A 15,929-nucleotide genomic window follows, 5' to 3' on the forward strand; every position below is an offset into this window, starting at 1 on the left:
GTTGTTGCCGGGGATCGAGCGCCTAAGCTATAGGATCACCCATGTGATGGTTTGAGTTCACTAATATTCATTAGGTTTTGGTTTATGGTTGTAGGAATGGTGGTAGGTTTTGATTTTGGTAGCATGTAGAATAATTTTGCGGTTTTTTTCTCTTTCTACACACTAATTTCTCACTAATGTACTAACAATTGAGCTTACACATGAATGGTTGTGCCTAATTAGAGGCAAGGTGTGCATGATTTTGGGTTGAAATCGTTGATGTTTGGTTGCAAATCATGCATTTGAGATTTGGTTGCTTGTAGGTGAAAACACCGGATCCGGAGCTTCGCGTACACACACGGTGTGTAATCGTCATTTGGAGTTGGATTCGATGCGTTGATTATGGTCATGTAAGTGCTCTACATCCCTTGTGTGCATTGGTGGTTTGGTGTTTGGGATTCAGTGCTTTGTGTGCTCTCTGAAATCCGTTTGAATGCCAATTTTTTGATGCCGGATTTGTGTGATTTGGTCATCCGTTTGTTGGTATAAGCATTGAGCATTCAAGTTGTGCAATTGGACATCCGGGAAAGTATATTTGTGCTTGCAAAAACGCTGATTTGGTTTGTGCATTCAAGTAGTCAAGCACTTAGCGTTTTCTTTGAAATCGTCATTTGGAAAGTATGCTTTTGATGCCATATTGAGTTGTTTTGATTGTTTATGCATTTTGGTGCTACATCTGTGTTTTCGATATGGTATCAAAGTGATTTGAAAAGTTGCACTTCATTCGGATTTGATTTGGGTCGATTCGGGCTAAAAACGCTCAAAAAACGCAAAAAAAAAACGCTCCAAGAATCTCACTTTTTGCTACCATTTGGTATGTATAATAAATTAGTGGGTGATTCTTGGTGAGAATGTGTGTCTAAGTGAGCTTAAGGGTTTGCTTAATTTTTAAAAATTTTCCGGTGATTTTTTCGTAATTTTTGGTATTTTATAGGCAATTTTTTGGCTCTTGAATGGCAAAACAATCAATTAATTGACTAAAAATTGATGAAAATTTAGGCAAAAGTGGGTAGCCGAATCCGTCGACGTATTCTTCACGAGCCCGAGAATTTCCCATATTTTTCGGGCTAAATTTCGTATTTTTCAGCTATTGGTTACACTCTTGGGCAATTTTTTAATGCTTTTTGAGATATTTTGGAAAATGAAAAAAGAAAAAAACACACACACATTCACACACCCACACCCCCACCTCTTCCTTCTTTCTTTTCATTTTGCCTTTTTCCTTTGCTTTATTTTCTTTTATTCCCTTTTATTTTTATTTTCCTTTATTTTATTTTATCTCATTTCATTCCATTTCTTTCTTTTTTATTCTTATTTCAAAAAAAATCAAAAAATAAAAGGCATAGGGGAGCTCCTTAAAGGGAGCTCAACCCCCCCAATAACCCCCCCTCTCCCAACCTCGTTTATAAGTGACACGGGGTCACGTTCAAGGGATCTACGGCAGGGGCGCGCTTTCGGCATCGCGTGGATTTGAGACCGTCGGATATCCGCAGCAGGGGGGACAGGCTTTATGTACGCGCGGACTCGCCATACCTGCACGGATGCGTGTTAGGCGAGTTGGATAGAGCGTGGGAGTCTGAGGGTGAGGTTTGGGGCTCGAGCAACGAGCGCTGCGAAGGGGCGCTAAAACTTTTAGGTCACGCCCTTTTGGATCAACGGTGGATCCAACTGGCACCGTTGATCCCTCGACGTGACCCCGTGTTTATTATCAACGAGGGAAGCTCCCAAGGCGTTGCTCCCCTTGTCAGTTGTCCTCTTCCCCTCTCTTCCACTTTGTCTCCCCCCCTTTTTTTAATATTGTACCCCTCCCTTGTCAGCTGTCCCCCTTTCACTTTGTCCCCCCTCTCAATTTGTGTAGCATCCCTTACTTCAATGCCATGTAAAAGAAACCCCCTCCTCCTTTTAATTTGTGCATAGTGCCCCCTCTTATTTCAATAAGAGTAAATAGACAAACCCTCCAAGGGTTCACTTTCAATTCAAAAGAGAGATAGATGCGTTTTTTTCTTAAGTTGCAAAAGTGAAGGTTTTGTGGCCTAGAAGGCTTTCCCACCAAAAAAAAAAAGGAGAGAGGAGAGAAGAGCAAGTTCTCGCGTCACGTAGTGAGAGGGAGATAGGGTGCACGCCCACGCAACAAGAGAGAGATATGAGCTTTTTCTGCGTATTGACAAGAGAAAGAGGGATACTTCACACCCATTCGTCCACATATTCACTTACACACGCGTATTCACTCGCGCCACATTGTACATTCGCTTCGTATACACACGTTCACGCGCATCACCCTGTACATTCTGCACCACACACCCCATTGACCCAATTGCCCGAGATTAGACATAGGAGCCCGACTAGAGACCGTGCACACGCCGAGAGTGCACTTTGCGCACACATGATGGTCATGACGAGCCAATGCTCCGAGTATATATTGCTCACACTAGTAGGCGAGCACAGAGGCCGACCCACTTACACAGACACACATGGATACTTTTTTGTCCAGTGTCGTGCCTCCCTTGACCCCACACAGACATTCCAGATAGTGCGAGTCCGTCCCGGCGACATGCTGGATGGCACATTTATAGATGATTTTCGTGCCACTTACGTGGTCGACTATTCGATTAGGCGAGAGGAGATAGAGCTAGTACATGCAGACGACTTCTTTGAGGCATTCGACCACCCTGAGCAGGTTATATTAGAGCGGGTAGGTCACCGAGTGATCTATACTGATAGTGCTCAGCGCCTATATCAGTTAGAGTGCCGTGCATCCAGTCGACGCCTATCCAGAGATGTTGTGACACTAGTTGGCAAGCCTAGAGACAAATGCTATGAGAGCACCGCAGGCACTGAGTTTTACTTTTTGACTTGTGGGTTGCCATATGATCCTCGACCGACCCAGCGCCCTCCTTCGAGTAGGAGTCCCTCACCTCCTCTAGACATAGTGCCACCACCCAGGACACTCAGGAGACCACCGCCAGGGTTCTCCTCACCTAGACCTGATTTGTTGCCAAGCGTTTCGAGCTACCACGAGTCTAGAGCGATGCACACCTCGGTGAGTGCTAGTACTTTGCGTACCACTCATAGTGAGACCGAGAGAGAGAGAGCCCGCGAGCGACATATTTTAGGGAGTCTCCACCTCGACACCTTGCACCATCTAGAGACCCATCCCCGCCTCTGATGACACATATTAGAGACCATACGAGAGAGGCGACGATGACCCCAGCACCACCGTTGAGAGCACCAGAGTTCAGGCACGGTAGACTACACATTGTAGATATGAGTGCCCCTAGACCACTGACCACTACGCTTCAGGCACCGCTTGAGGCTAGAGAGACCGCATGTAGCACGATGGGTCAGTACCAGCGTGGTGTTGCCTTCTATTTTGATTTACATGACCACTTATATGTGCGGGTGACAGACCCACAACAACCATTGTATTTACCTAGGCAGATTGTGAGAGTCTACACACAGACTGATATAGCACTCCTTATTGATGAGCTTGGAGAGCAGTATCGCTTGATTGAGACCCTTGACTTCAATGATATTGAGCGAGCACACCCAGACGATCGCCTAGACACGCAGACATATCCTAGGCTAGTGGAGCTTCATAGAGTTGAGCAAACCATGACCTACCTAGACGAGCTCGGTCGTAGGTACAGACGCTTGTCGATTGGTGGATCCAGAGATCCTTCAGCACACTTTCTTGCACATTTGATAGGAGATCCACGTGAGCGAGTTTATAGGGATACCGGCCACGCAGTGTACATTTTGACTATAGGTCTACCCTACTCCCTTCGACTTAGGCATCATGACTTATGTTTACCCACGACGGCCATGCTAGCTCCACGGTTACCGAGAGCTCCGAGTCCTCCAGTCACACCAGTTGCGATATCACCACCTAGGCCTCCTTTGTTGCGACGTATTTTACCACCTTGGGAGAGGCCCGATGAGGATGACGCCTATCTTGACGAGCGAGTGACCGCACGAGAGAGAGCTGCTCAGGACACACCTATGCTTGAGCCTACACGAGAGCCTCTGAGGAGTGTTCCACGAGAGATAGCTCCAGCACTTAGCCTGCCACCACAGGTAGAGCCCCCGAGACTAGAGACTACTCAGAGCATTGTTAGGGAGCCTACACCACCTGCCGCTCTCGTCCACGAAACTTCCAGCGTGCAGCAAGAGACCTCACAGAGTCGCACATTGAGTGACCCTGGCCTAGACACAGATGAGACCATTATGCAGTTCTTGGCTACCTATGAGCATCCTTGTTTAGATTTTCCGATCTCACAGCGGCCCTTAGAGATATCTATCGAGCCAAAGCCATATGCGAGAGTCGCTCCTGCTACGAGAGAGACCGCAGAGCCGATAGCAACGATGTCCCACACTTCTAGCATGCATAGTGGTGCCACAGTCTGTGAGCCACCGAGAGAGCAGCCACCCCAGGTAGATGCCGCCTTAGTGCCATCTACGAGTGTCGATTCACGATCATATCACCCGATTGAGCGGAGACCATCCACGAGCCGTATATTGCTAGATCAGGTTCCTAGAGACCACGTTCGAGACACCACGCCGATAGAGGTTACACCACAGATACCTGGACGTACACGGACTAGAGTGACCTCTACTGACACACGATGTAGGGATACAAGACTGCCTACTAGACTTGTTTGGAGACCACGTACACAGGCATCCCAGCCATGTGTAGAGACTTCTCTAGACAGTGGTTCCGCAGCGACGAGTAGTGCCACCGAGGAGCGACCCATGATAGATCAGGCACGTAGTTTTCCACATAGAGCTTCCTGGACCCTTCGACAGGTCTATGTTCCCCGTACCAAGATACACGCTAGATCTTTGCCTTGTGACGACACGATTGTGTTTATAGAGAGCCATATGACCGATGACGGACTTTCACATGGCTGGCTCACATCTAGACGGTCACTTGAGGCACATGACTATTTTGAGGGACAGAGACATGTTTGGGTACCTAGGCCACGAGTGGTAGCATACTCGGTGCATACACGATCATACCCGAGCGCGAGACCTCCACGAGCTAGATGTCGAGAGACAAGACGGCCCATAGAGAGGCCAACCCCTCCACAGTAGCGAGCATGTCCTAGAGATAGATGCACACACAAACATGCTAGACGAGCTCATACCGATATCCCTATGAGAGCGCGAGCATTGCAGATCTGGCTACCGAAGAGCTTTCCCCCTAGTTTATCACACGTAGACCCTAGCACTAGCTCGAGTCAGATATCTATTGACCATCATAGAGACATAGAGCTATGTAGGAGTGTACTAGTGATACATGAGCTTCAGAGACCTATGACCAGTGACATAGAGGCTGATGTCATCCCTAGACATGATATTTTCCCTTCAGCAGAGACCACATGTATAGATCTAGGTGCTAGCAGCCTTTGACCATTAGACAGAGAGCTATCCTTTTATTTGGAGAGGATTCTCTTATTCGTTCTAGTCGCACGCGACTTTGATTTGTATTGATTGATCATGGTGCACTAGACACATGCGCATATACCAGAGGCACTTTTTCCCACTAGGTTTTTCCCTCTAGATATCTAGGTTTTTAGACCTTAGTTTAGGGCTTTTATTTTGTTTTCACTATTGCTTCTTTTCCTGTTGATATGCCCCTCGAGTTATTGTGCTTTGTGTCTTACTTTTGTGCAGGAAAAAGAAGCATGAGGACTAGCTTGACATTTACTCCCGGCGATTTGCACTTGGTGGGCCATCTCCATTGCTATTGGGGTCTATCGTCACATCCGGATACGAGGATCCACCCCATTACAGGTGTACTTTTTCCATGATTGCCTCTTTCTCCTCTTATCACTACATTTTCCTTGATGTGCATAAAGTGCACAACCACATGAGTTTTTGCAAGCTAGGCTAGCTTTTGCAAGTTTCCATCTAGGTGTTTTGGTGCACGTCATTAATTTAAGTTTGACCTTATTTTTAGTAATCATGGGTATGCATTTGTGACCTTGTGTTAATCCTAGTTCATGACATTGCTAGCTCTAGGTTTTGAAATTTCTACTTAATGATTGACAAGCTAGTTCTATGTGCAAGCTTGTTTCATTTGGTTACACTTTATGAGATTGCATCATACACTTTGGAAGAGAAATCCAACCAAAAAACGCAAAAAAAAAGGGCTACCAAATGCAAAATAAAGTCTATGTTTATGTGTACGGCCTATCGCCTTAGTGGTCTTTGGCAGGCGAGGGGAATCACCTTGGCTCGCTTGGTCAAGGCCCTAAATCGATGCCTTGGATTGTTAGGGGGTAGCCATGCCTTGAGTGAACTAGTAGACTCTTGAAGAAGGCCTTGTAGTCATACAAGGAACCAAGGTCGATGCTTGTCTCACTCTTGGATGGACTCCATGTGCTTTAAATTCCTATTTTTGCATAAAATCAAAAGGCAAATGAAGCCTCTTCCACTTGAAATTCAAAGATTCTCATACTTGTTTACTACTTGAAAAGCGCCCAAGCCTAGCTTTAGTGCCATTTAGATGTTTGTTTCTTATTAAGCATGCTAATTTCACTTCTTAGACTTGGCATAGTTGAGACCTTAGATTAAAACTCGGACACCTTTTGCTAACTCATGCATTACTTCCAATAAGCTTGGACTTTAATGAAATGCCTACACTTGACCATCTAATGTACCTTACAATTGCTATGCTTGCTTTGCAAAACTCTAATGTGGTTGCTGCTATTCATTGCTTCTCTTTATTATGCACTCTCACTCTTATGTTGGACTAGCATGCACCTTAATGAAATTATCTTTTGTGCAGCCACATTCATCACCCCTCTGATGACTCTTACGGGCGCCCGAGGACGTGCGCGAAATTAGAAAGGGGAGAGTGTTGACGGGCGAGCGCCAACGACATGCATTGTGCTTCATTGGTGTGTACACATATGTGTATACACATATTCTTTGTATCTATGGGCTCTACTTGAGGTCCACTTTGTACGTCTATGAGTAGATGAGCCTAGATGCCTATTACATGCATTTACACTTTTGGCCGGCCGCCCATTTTTAGAAGCTCTTTGTATATAACTCAATTCACAAGATGTGAAAGGGCATTCGTAGAAGAGCCAACTCTTGGAGAGCAAAGAGAGCTCAAGACAGTGTGAGGTGAGTGTAGAGAAGAAGAAGAGGAGTGGCTATGGAGCTTGGAGCTTCCTCATACACATGTAGCCGACGTTTGGGGTTAATGGAAGCTAAGTCTCTCTACTTGCTCTTGTCTTTCATGCTTATGTGTGTTGTTGTTGCTTGATTAAGTCTTAATCTCCTCTTCTCTCTCAAGTTTCCCTCTTGTTGTAGCATTCTAGCTTCACATGTGTGCTAGATTAGAGTGTGTGTGTGTACGTGTGTTGCATTCATTGATCTAATTAGGCTTCCGTGTGTGTGCTTAATGTGTGATTAGAGTGTGTGTGCTTGAGATGAAAGCAAGGGAAGCATCAATGTCCTCATGTGTAGAGAGTTAGAGTGTAAGTTAAATGTGTGTGTGTGTGTGTAGATCTAGCTTCCTGAGCTTTCCCTCTTCTATTCCCATGCTTTTCCCCTCTTCCTAGATTCCTCAAGCTATCACATTTGGTGTATCCACGCCTCCATGCACTAGCCGGGTTCCGATCCACCGGATTGACATTATGTCGGTGGGTTGAGCTCTATTCTACGACCGCCAACAATAGTGTTTTCATCTATTACAAGTTTGAATAAGAGGAAACAAGGTATCTAGAGTTACTTGAGAGCATACATCATTTTTAATGAGCTCTTTCCAGCAGAACCAAAAAATTAGAAGCACTAAACTCTATGTTCTAAGTAGGTGCATGGGAACCTAGAAATTCTTTTTAAGTCTCATACAACTATCATCACAAGTACATAACTGACCTCATTGCATTGTCTCATAGTAAATAAGGACCTTCTTGATAGGCTAAAAAAACCATATTAATTTCAAAGATTGCATTATATTCGAGCTAACTTCCAAACATTATGACTAAAAATTTACCATTTTCCTAAATCAATTATCCAAGCAAAAAATCACCACATCCATTTTAAGTAGGTGCAAATCACCTACCTGATGAGTCTTCATCTATATGTGTGTGATAAAGGTGTGCTCCAATGTGTCAAATTTGCCAATCTTGATATGATCAAGCATCCTACTATCATTATGAGTCCATGCCAAATTGTTGTATGCTACATTTTGCAAGAAGAATTTATGAGCACAAGAGTAGTGTTGATGCCATGGGGAGTGACAACTCATGTGATATGACAGTCTGTAGTTGCTTATATATGCAATGTTTGTTTTTTTTTTCGAGAAAAAGATCCTTCTATTAGTTAATGAAAACTGCCCATAGGGCTACATCCACCTCTGCGAGAGAGGGCGACAACAAGCATGATGGGGAGACTCTCCCAATGAAAAAACAGCATATATACAATGAGGCTAAATCAAGAGATGGGAGGAGGGAAGAGCCACACAGGTGGACAATAGTGCCATTTGAGCACCCCACGGACTATGGTGTAGAAAGTCCCAGGGCGCCAGAGTCGAAGAAAAGCCTCGCGGCGCTCCCGCATGCGGTCGGAGCTGCCCTATAGTCCCTCAAGCTGTCCTCTAAGAGTATGGATCAGCTCCAGCCATCAGCTCCAGCCATAAGTCACGAACAGTCTCTGCTGGTGGCACAGGACGAGCCTCAAAGATGCGGAAACAGTGGGCCCACCAGATGAGCCACAGTGTCAGGCCACTGATGAGCTCCCAACACTCCTCTTTCTCACTCCACCACTCCAGTGGAGTAAGCTCTGTAGCAGGCTGGAGTGTAGGTCGCCCCCCCTGTATCACTATCATCCTGTTGGTGGAAGATAGCTCAAACTGAAGTGCCGGGCCCGTGAGGGTGGACCAAGCCGCTGCCCCCCAAGTGTACTGGTGAGCCGTGGAGAGGGCAGGCATTAGCCGAAGAACACGTAGCCACACTTGCTGGGCCGAGGGACAGTCCCAAAGACAGTGACGCTGACTCTCCACCAACTGGTCACAGGCTACACATGCGGCCGAGAGACCACTATGTACCAGCCAGCTCCCTACTGCTGTGGCTCTATGTGCAACCAGCCACTGGAAATAGGTGACTCACCTCGGTTGTCTGGAGTCCCACAGCCTCTGCGAAAAAGCTGCCAAGAACTTGACTGTGAGACCCTCCTCCTGCCAATGACGTGCTGCAGTGGGGCGGGCCTCTCTCTGTGCTGCAAGTATATGACATCCATGCTGAACAGTGTACTGAAAGAAGGGGACTCCTGGGCGGTCGGCAGAAGAGAAGGGGTCCCTCCATAGCCACTCACTAGGATCCCACTGTACTCGTGCCAGTGGACAACACTCCCAAGCCCATAGCCTCCAGTGTCCAGTCTCAAGAGCTGCTAGGTCAGGGTCTATGACGCAAGTCCTCCCACAGATGCCCACAACTCAGATCCTCTGGAAACAGCACTCTGCTACCTGCGGGGCCTCTACTGCAACTCGCTGTAATCGTCCCCTACCCTGAAGCTCGAAGAACAGGGTTGGGCCAGTCTCTGAGCAAGCCCTGACTGAAATGAGAACCTCCAGTCGTGTGAAGGCTCCCATCCACCGGGGTGCTACTGCCTCAAGAGGCGTGAGCCACTCAGCTGGAACTGACTCTGAGATGTCCTGACACATGCTCTGCACCCCTCTCATGCCCTGCAACTGGACAGCCTGCACCTCCTCTGACAAACCTGTGAACTCTAGCCAGTCACCTAGAGCACGCGCTAGACCTGCCGCCATGGGACCCCAAGAAACATGAGGCCAACTCCCAACCAAGTGGCCTCTCTGAGTTCTAACCATGGGGTTCCAGACGAGGGGCTGCCGTTGATGATCCTCCGTGAACGTCGGCTGTCTCTGCTCTAGGCCACGCCGTAAGAGCTCCCAAGATCGAAGCAAACTCACAGCGAATTTGTCCTCCAGTCTCCTGCTCAAACCAACTCGGCGCAGCTCTGAAAGGATCCATCTGGTCAAAGGTTGCCAAGGACCTCCTGACTGAGGCACCCTGGCACGAAGCCTCTGCAACAAGAATTCCTTCCAGGGCTCCTCGCCTGGAAGAAGTCCTCTGACGACAAACTTCCCAAGAAGGGATCTGCTCTGCTGTGCAGGATCAATGATCCCAAGCCCTCCCTGAGAACAAGGAAGTGTGATGACCGACCAAGCCACCTTGGCTCGGGCAATCTGAGTATCGCGACCTGACCAAAGGAAGTTCCTGATCAGCCTCTCTACCTGGCTGATACAAGAACTCGAGAAGATCCAGCAAGAAGTGATGTACCACATAGTCGCCACCAACACCTGGTTGGCAACTACTACTCTACCAGCTAGCGAAAGTCGTGCTGAGCTCCAATGTAACACCTTTCTCCTAATGGACAGGAGAAGAGGAGCAATCTGCTGCTCGGGGGACAAGTCCAGACCAACCTGACAACCCAAGTACCGAACTGCAGTCCCTGGAGGAATCCACCTGAAACCCTATCCTAGCATCCAATCTGGCACAGGAGCACTGCCAACCGAGAAATCCATTGTCTTTCTCCAGTTGATCAATGCGCCCGATGCACAGCAGAAGGTCTCCAAAGCCTGCTCACATCTGTGTAGATTGGCCTCCTGGCCCTCTAAGTACAAGGCTGAGTCATCGGCAAACTCAGCGTCCAGAAGCTCATCTCCCCGTATAGGGAGTGCTAAGCCTCTCAAACCAACCTACTGTGACACCAAAAATCTGCTCATCACCTCCGCATAGAACAGAAAGAGAAAAGGGGCAAGAGGACAACCCTGTCTGACCGAACGTGTGAGCATGAAGCGCTCACCTCTACCTCCTACCAACAGCACCTGATTGTGAGCCTGTCTGTACAAAGTTGACACCCCTTTGATCCAAGCATCTGAGAAGCCCATCTTGCGTAGCGTGCCCTCTAGAAAGTCCCACTCAACTCTGTCGTATGCCTTCTCAAAATCGAGAAGAAGAATCACAAGGTCCTCCTCACGGAGCCGTGCAAGGACAAAAGCCTCCCAAAAAGTGAAGATGTTGTCAAGGATACTGCGTTCCTTGACAAAACATGTTTGAGTCCCATGTATAAGGCTCTCCAAAAGTGGCTGAATCCTCAAACTCAGAGCTTTGGCAAGAATTTTGTAGGCTGAGTTGAGAATGGTGATGGGGCGCCACTGTCGAATCTCATCCAAGGAGCCACCCTCCTTTGGAATGAGCTAAATCAGGCCCTCACTCATGCTATCCGGCATCACTCCTGTGTGCAGAATGTACTGAAAAGCACTACAAAGATCTGGGCCAAGCAGGTCCCAGTACTCTAAGAAGAAGCTGGGAGTCAGCCCATCCTCACCTGGACAGCTACCACGAGGGAGGGCCCTAAGAGCCGTGTGCAGCTCCTCAAGCGGAAGAGGTATCTCTAGCCTCTGGCGCATCTCCTCAGTCACAAGACAAGGCATCTGTGCCCAAACCTGCTCCTTGCATGCAACCTGTCTCTCTGACTCGGGCTCAGCCGGCAGTAGCTCACGGTAAAAGTCAGTAGCAACTGCACGCATATCCTCTGTCTCACAAACAGCTGACCCATCTGGTCTCCTCAAGTGATTGACCTTGGCATGCGAGTGCGGAGGTCCCACTGTCTCAAAAAAAGCACCTGTCACTCTGTCACCCACCTGAGTCCACTGAGATGCCTGTCGGTGAAAGGCAAACTCATGGCGCCTCTCCTCTCTGCAAGCAAGCTCCTGTCGAGCCTGCTGTAACTGCTCCTCCAACCATGGACTGTCTGGATGCTGCTCCTGCATCCTCTGTAGTGAAGCAATGCCTCGTTTGAGACACTGCTTCTCTTCTCTCGCTGTAGCCCGTCGAGCCAGAGACTCCTGGAGAAAGAAATGGCTAAACCGAGCTAGGCCTGAGGCCACTCTGTCTGCAGGTGGAGCCTGGCTGTCCTTGCCCTCTGTCCATAGAGCCTCGACCCTCTCTCTGAGTGCTGAGTCCAACAAGACCCGCTCTGGGATGCGAAGCATCGTGCTCCTGCTCCCTCTCCTCTGCCTGTCTGCCACTGTGAGGACCACTGGTGCATGGTCCAAGAAGGATGTCCCTGCCAGGATGCCCACTGATCCCCCCAAGTCACTGAAGTGGTCACTAGTGTAGAAGTAATCTATGCGCGATAGATTCACTCCTCCCACTCTGCGGTCCGATCTAGAGAAGGCAAGACTCTATGGAGGCCTCACAAAGCCAGAATGTTGCCATGTATCCGAGACCCTCAAAGTCATACACAACCTCTCCCAAGCTGCTAACTCGACTCCATGCACAGTAGCATGGCTGCCTCCGATCCTTTCAGAAGGATCCTCCAACATGTTGAAGTCCCCTCCTACACACCACTGGTCAGCCTGTGGCAAAGACTCAACAATCTGTGACCAAAACTCTGCACGAGCACTCGCCACATTGGGCGCATAGATGTTCAGGAAACCCACATGGCCACCCTGAACCTGCATAGTAATCCATTGAGCCCTGCCTGGCACAATAATCCCTCTGCCCACAATGGCCTGCTGCAATGAGTCCGCAATAGTCATACATACCCCTCCCTGGATGCCTCCATGTCCAAAATCAGCTGACCAAAAGGTATCATAGCGTCCACGCAAAATCTGACCACATCGCCAAATGCGGCTCTCAAACAAATGGTGCTCCTGAAGCATAAGGAGATCAATCTCTCCTCCCACAAGGCAACGCTGAAGCTCCTGACGCAATCGGCCCCGCTGTCGTTGAAACTGGGGCCCACCTAGTCCCTGCACGTTCCACGAGACGATCCTCATGGGGAGCGAGAGAGAAGAGATGCTACCGTAGCAGCAAGACGATCTATCTTTGAGGCTGGCTTGGATGGGGAGTAATCCGCATCCGAGCGTCCTCTAGATAGGCGAGACTGCAGTGAGTGCCTGGTCCAAGCCCAAGCAGAGCGAGCCGTGTGTAAAGCAACCTCCTCTGTCCAGGAGTCCTCATGGATGTATACATAGCGAGGCAAACACTGCGTATCAACAAAAAAGTACACCACAATGTGTATAGAGAATTATGACTAGGAATAAGCATAATAGACGAGGAATTTAGATGGTAGTGAAAAGAATTTACAGAAGGCATTAATTAAACCGTGGTTACCGTGATTAAGGGATGATAATCTTCTCGATTTTTTGATCTAATCGAGCTTCTTGAGACGAGAATTCGGCAGCACCTTCCTCCTTGCTTCTCCTTCAAAAGGTGTGTGAACCGGCACCACCTTCCCAGTGTGTGTAGGTGTGTGTGTGTATGAGCATAAGTGTGTGTGTGTGTGTGTGTGTGTGTGTGTGTGTGTGTGTGTGTGTGCAGGTCTTTAAATAGGCTCCTACAGGCTGAAAATCGACCTGGGTTGCTAAATGCATCTGGGAGCTTCTCCAATTAAGCATGGCAAGTCTAGTTCCCTACTCACCAAGTGTCAGGTTGGCTAGTTTACCAATGAGAATTAGGCTAGAGTAAATCTAGTTTAATTAATTTAAAAACACTTAATAAAAGAACCAATAAGAATTAATCTCTTTAGAAGACTATTGGATAGTCTCCCAAGGGGACCAATGAGCATTCAACAGCCCAATGGCTTGCCTAATTCCTATTGGCTAGGAGGCAAAGGGGTCCAATGAGAGTTTAGTTGCATATATTAAATTCCTAAAGCTCTCACAAAAGGGGAAAGGGGGACAAATGTCAGAAGGCTATCACTTATGCTGCTTAATTTCTATTGGCTGAGGCTGGGGAGGTCCAATAGGGTTGTACATAAGTAATTAGCAAGGGAGGTCGACCAAGAGAGAGAGAGAGGGGGTTAATTTTTGCAAGGCATTATCACACACACACTCACACAATCTCATGTGTGAATTAAAAAATATTCTCTCTCCTTCTCAAGCTTTAATGGAAATCTTACCACCTACTCCAAGCTTGTGAGAAGGGATGCCTACACCAACAACTCTTGGATTTGTGATGCAAATCCAACCAAGAGCCAAGCTTCAATGCATGCTCATCTCCTCTACCATGCTAATTACTAAGCAAAGATATGCTACTATGAGTGATTATGTGAGGAGATGTACATCTTTCTCGTAAGAATACTCCTTCTTCCTCTCAATCTACTCTCATACCCCGCTAGCTCTCACCATCTTCAAAGGTGTTGACGGGAGCAAAGCGAACCCCGAACCCCCGACGGCCTCTAAAACACCGAGGATCGAATGGCGTGCCTCGAGCCTGTCATGGTAAAGCAAACAGGGGGCACCACCTAGCTTCAACGGCTAGGACGCAAACAACACACCACCATAACAAAGTTTTCATCCAAGAGAGATGGATGCTTGGGAGTAATGATGAAGAGGAAAGGGAATGAGATCAAGTGAGAGTGAGAGAGAGAGAGAGAGAGAGAGAGAGAGAGAGAGAGAGGGGGGGTATAGCGGCTTAGTACTTAGGTACCACAAAAGGATGGCGAATCCGCACACCCTTCACACATACACAAGCTCACTCCAAACACAAGACTAGGTGGCGATTTCGCACACCTCACATGGGCAAAACATTGCAAGAAAACATACTCACAAAACCTCAAGCTTTATTTAGAGAATAAGGTGATGAAATGGGGAGCATAGGGTTGGGGAATGAGAAGGGAGAGAGTGTTAGAGCACATGGCGGATAGGTGGGAGTTGATGGCGAAGACTCGCACGAGGGTTATGGCCATCATCCTTCATTTAGTTGCCCTTCATCTTCCACAGCTCAAGGGTGTAGAGGTCATGCTCAAGACGAGCATGGTGATTGCGGTGATGGTGATGGTGTGGGTGTGTGTGTGTGTGCATTAGGCACACACAATGCATAGTGTACTCTTTGGTGATGTTGTGTGTATGTTTACTGTGATGGTGACCCCTCTTTATATAGGGGAGGAGGGGGGAGAAATTCTAGAATTTAGAAATGAAGAAATCATTATCTACATAGGCCATGTGACTGTGGGTCCCACTTATTTGGCTGTGTGTATATGTGCCAGAACAGTAGTCTCATGAGAGGGAGACTAAGAGAGAGAGATAGGTTGATGAAAAAAAAGTGAGAGATGACATGGAGAATAAAGTAACTACAAGAGGGGAGAGAGGGGAGTGTGTTCAGAGGTGAATCTGTGTGCAGATGTGTGTGAACACAAGAAAAAATCAGGTAACCACCGAGTGGGGATGGGTCTGTGGGCACCTTTTTCAATGAAACTGAGTGTGTGTGAGTGTGGGGGAGGTTATTTAGCTACAAGACAAGAGACATGGCGCCCTTTAGAGAGAGAGGGGGGGGTATTTGGGTCATGGGATATGATAGGAGAGAGAAAGGGGGGGTGGGGTATACTATTTTGGAAGATAGGGTAAGTTGCATGTGAGTTAGGGTGCATTATTGGTGAGAGGTGGGGTAGCTTGAGGGGAGAGAGAAAGGAGAAAGGACAAGGGGAAGAGAGAGGGGTTGACCTTTTGAGTGGAGGAGAGGAAAAGGGACACACGGCGGGGCAACAGTGAAGAAAAAGGAGGCAAGGTGGGGATGGGCTGCCCCGCAGGCATGAGGTGGCTTATTTTACCTTTCTCATATATTTACATAATCATACTTTTTTTTTTCTTACTGTTTTTCAATGCCTTTTATCACTCCCTCCCTAAGAGGGGGTTTTCATGGGGTGGGGACGAGAGAAGAGGGGTATGGGAGGTTGGCTTGTGAAAATCCCCCATCATTAGCCCTCCCCTTTTGGCTAGAGGCATTCATGTCTCTAGCTCATCTGTTTGATCATTATCGTCGGAGGTAGCGGCTAATGGTGTGTCCTCATCTGGAATGTCAATTGGTGGAGCCTGGTGAAATCGAAGAAAATAAGGTTTAAGTCGC

General features: G+C 47.8%; 1 pseudogene; it reads left to right on the plus strand.

Annotated features, from left to right (window-relative positions):
• The first annotated feature begins 2,590 nt into the window (after positions 1–2,590).
• LOC147462125 (uncharacterized) lies at positions 2,591–5,130 on the plus strand (annotated as a pseudogene).
• Positions 5,131–15,929: the final 10,799 nt, after the last annotated feature.

This window comes from Adiantum capillus-veneris, chromosome 3, assembly GCF_014529385.1.
Source record: "Adiantum capillus-veneris isolate H3 chromosome 3, ASM1452938v2, whole genome shotgun sequence".
In the NCBI taxonomy this organism is placed as follows: domain Eukaryota; kingdom Viridiplantae; phylum Streptophyta; class Polypodiopsida; order Polypodiales; family Pteridaceae; genus Adiantum; species Adiantum capillus-veneris.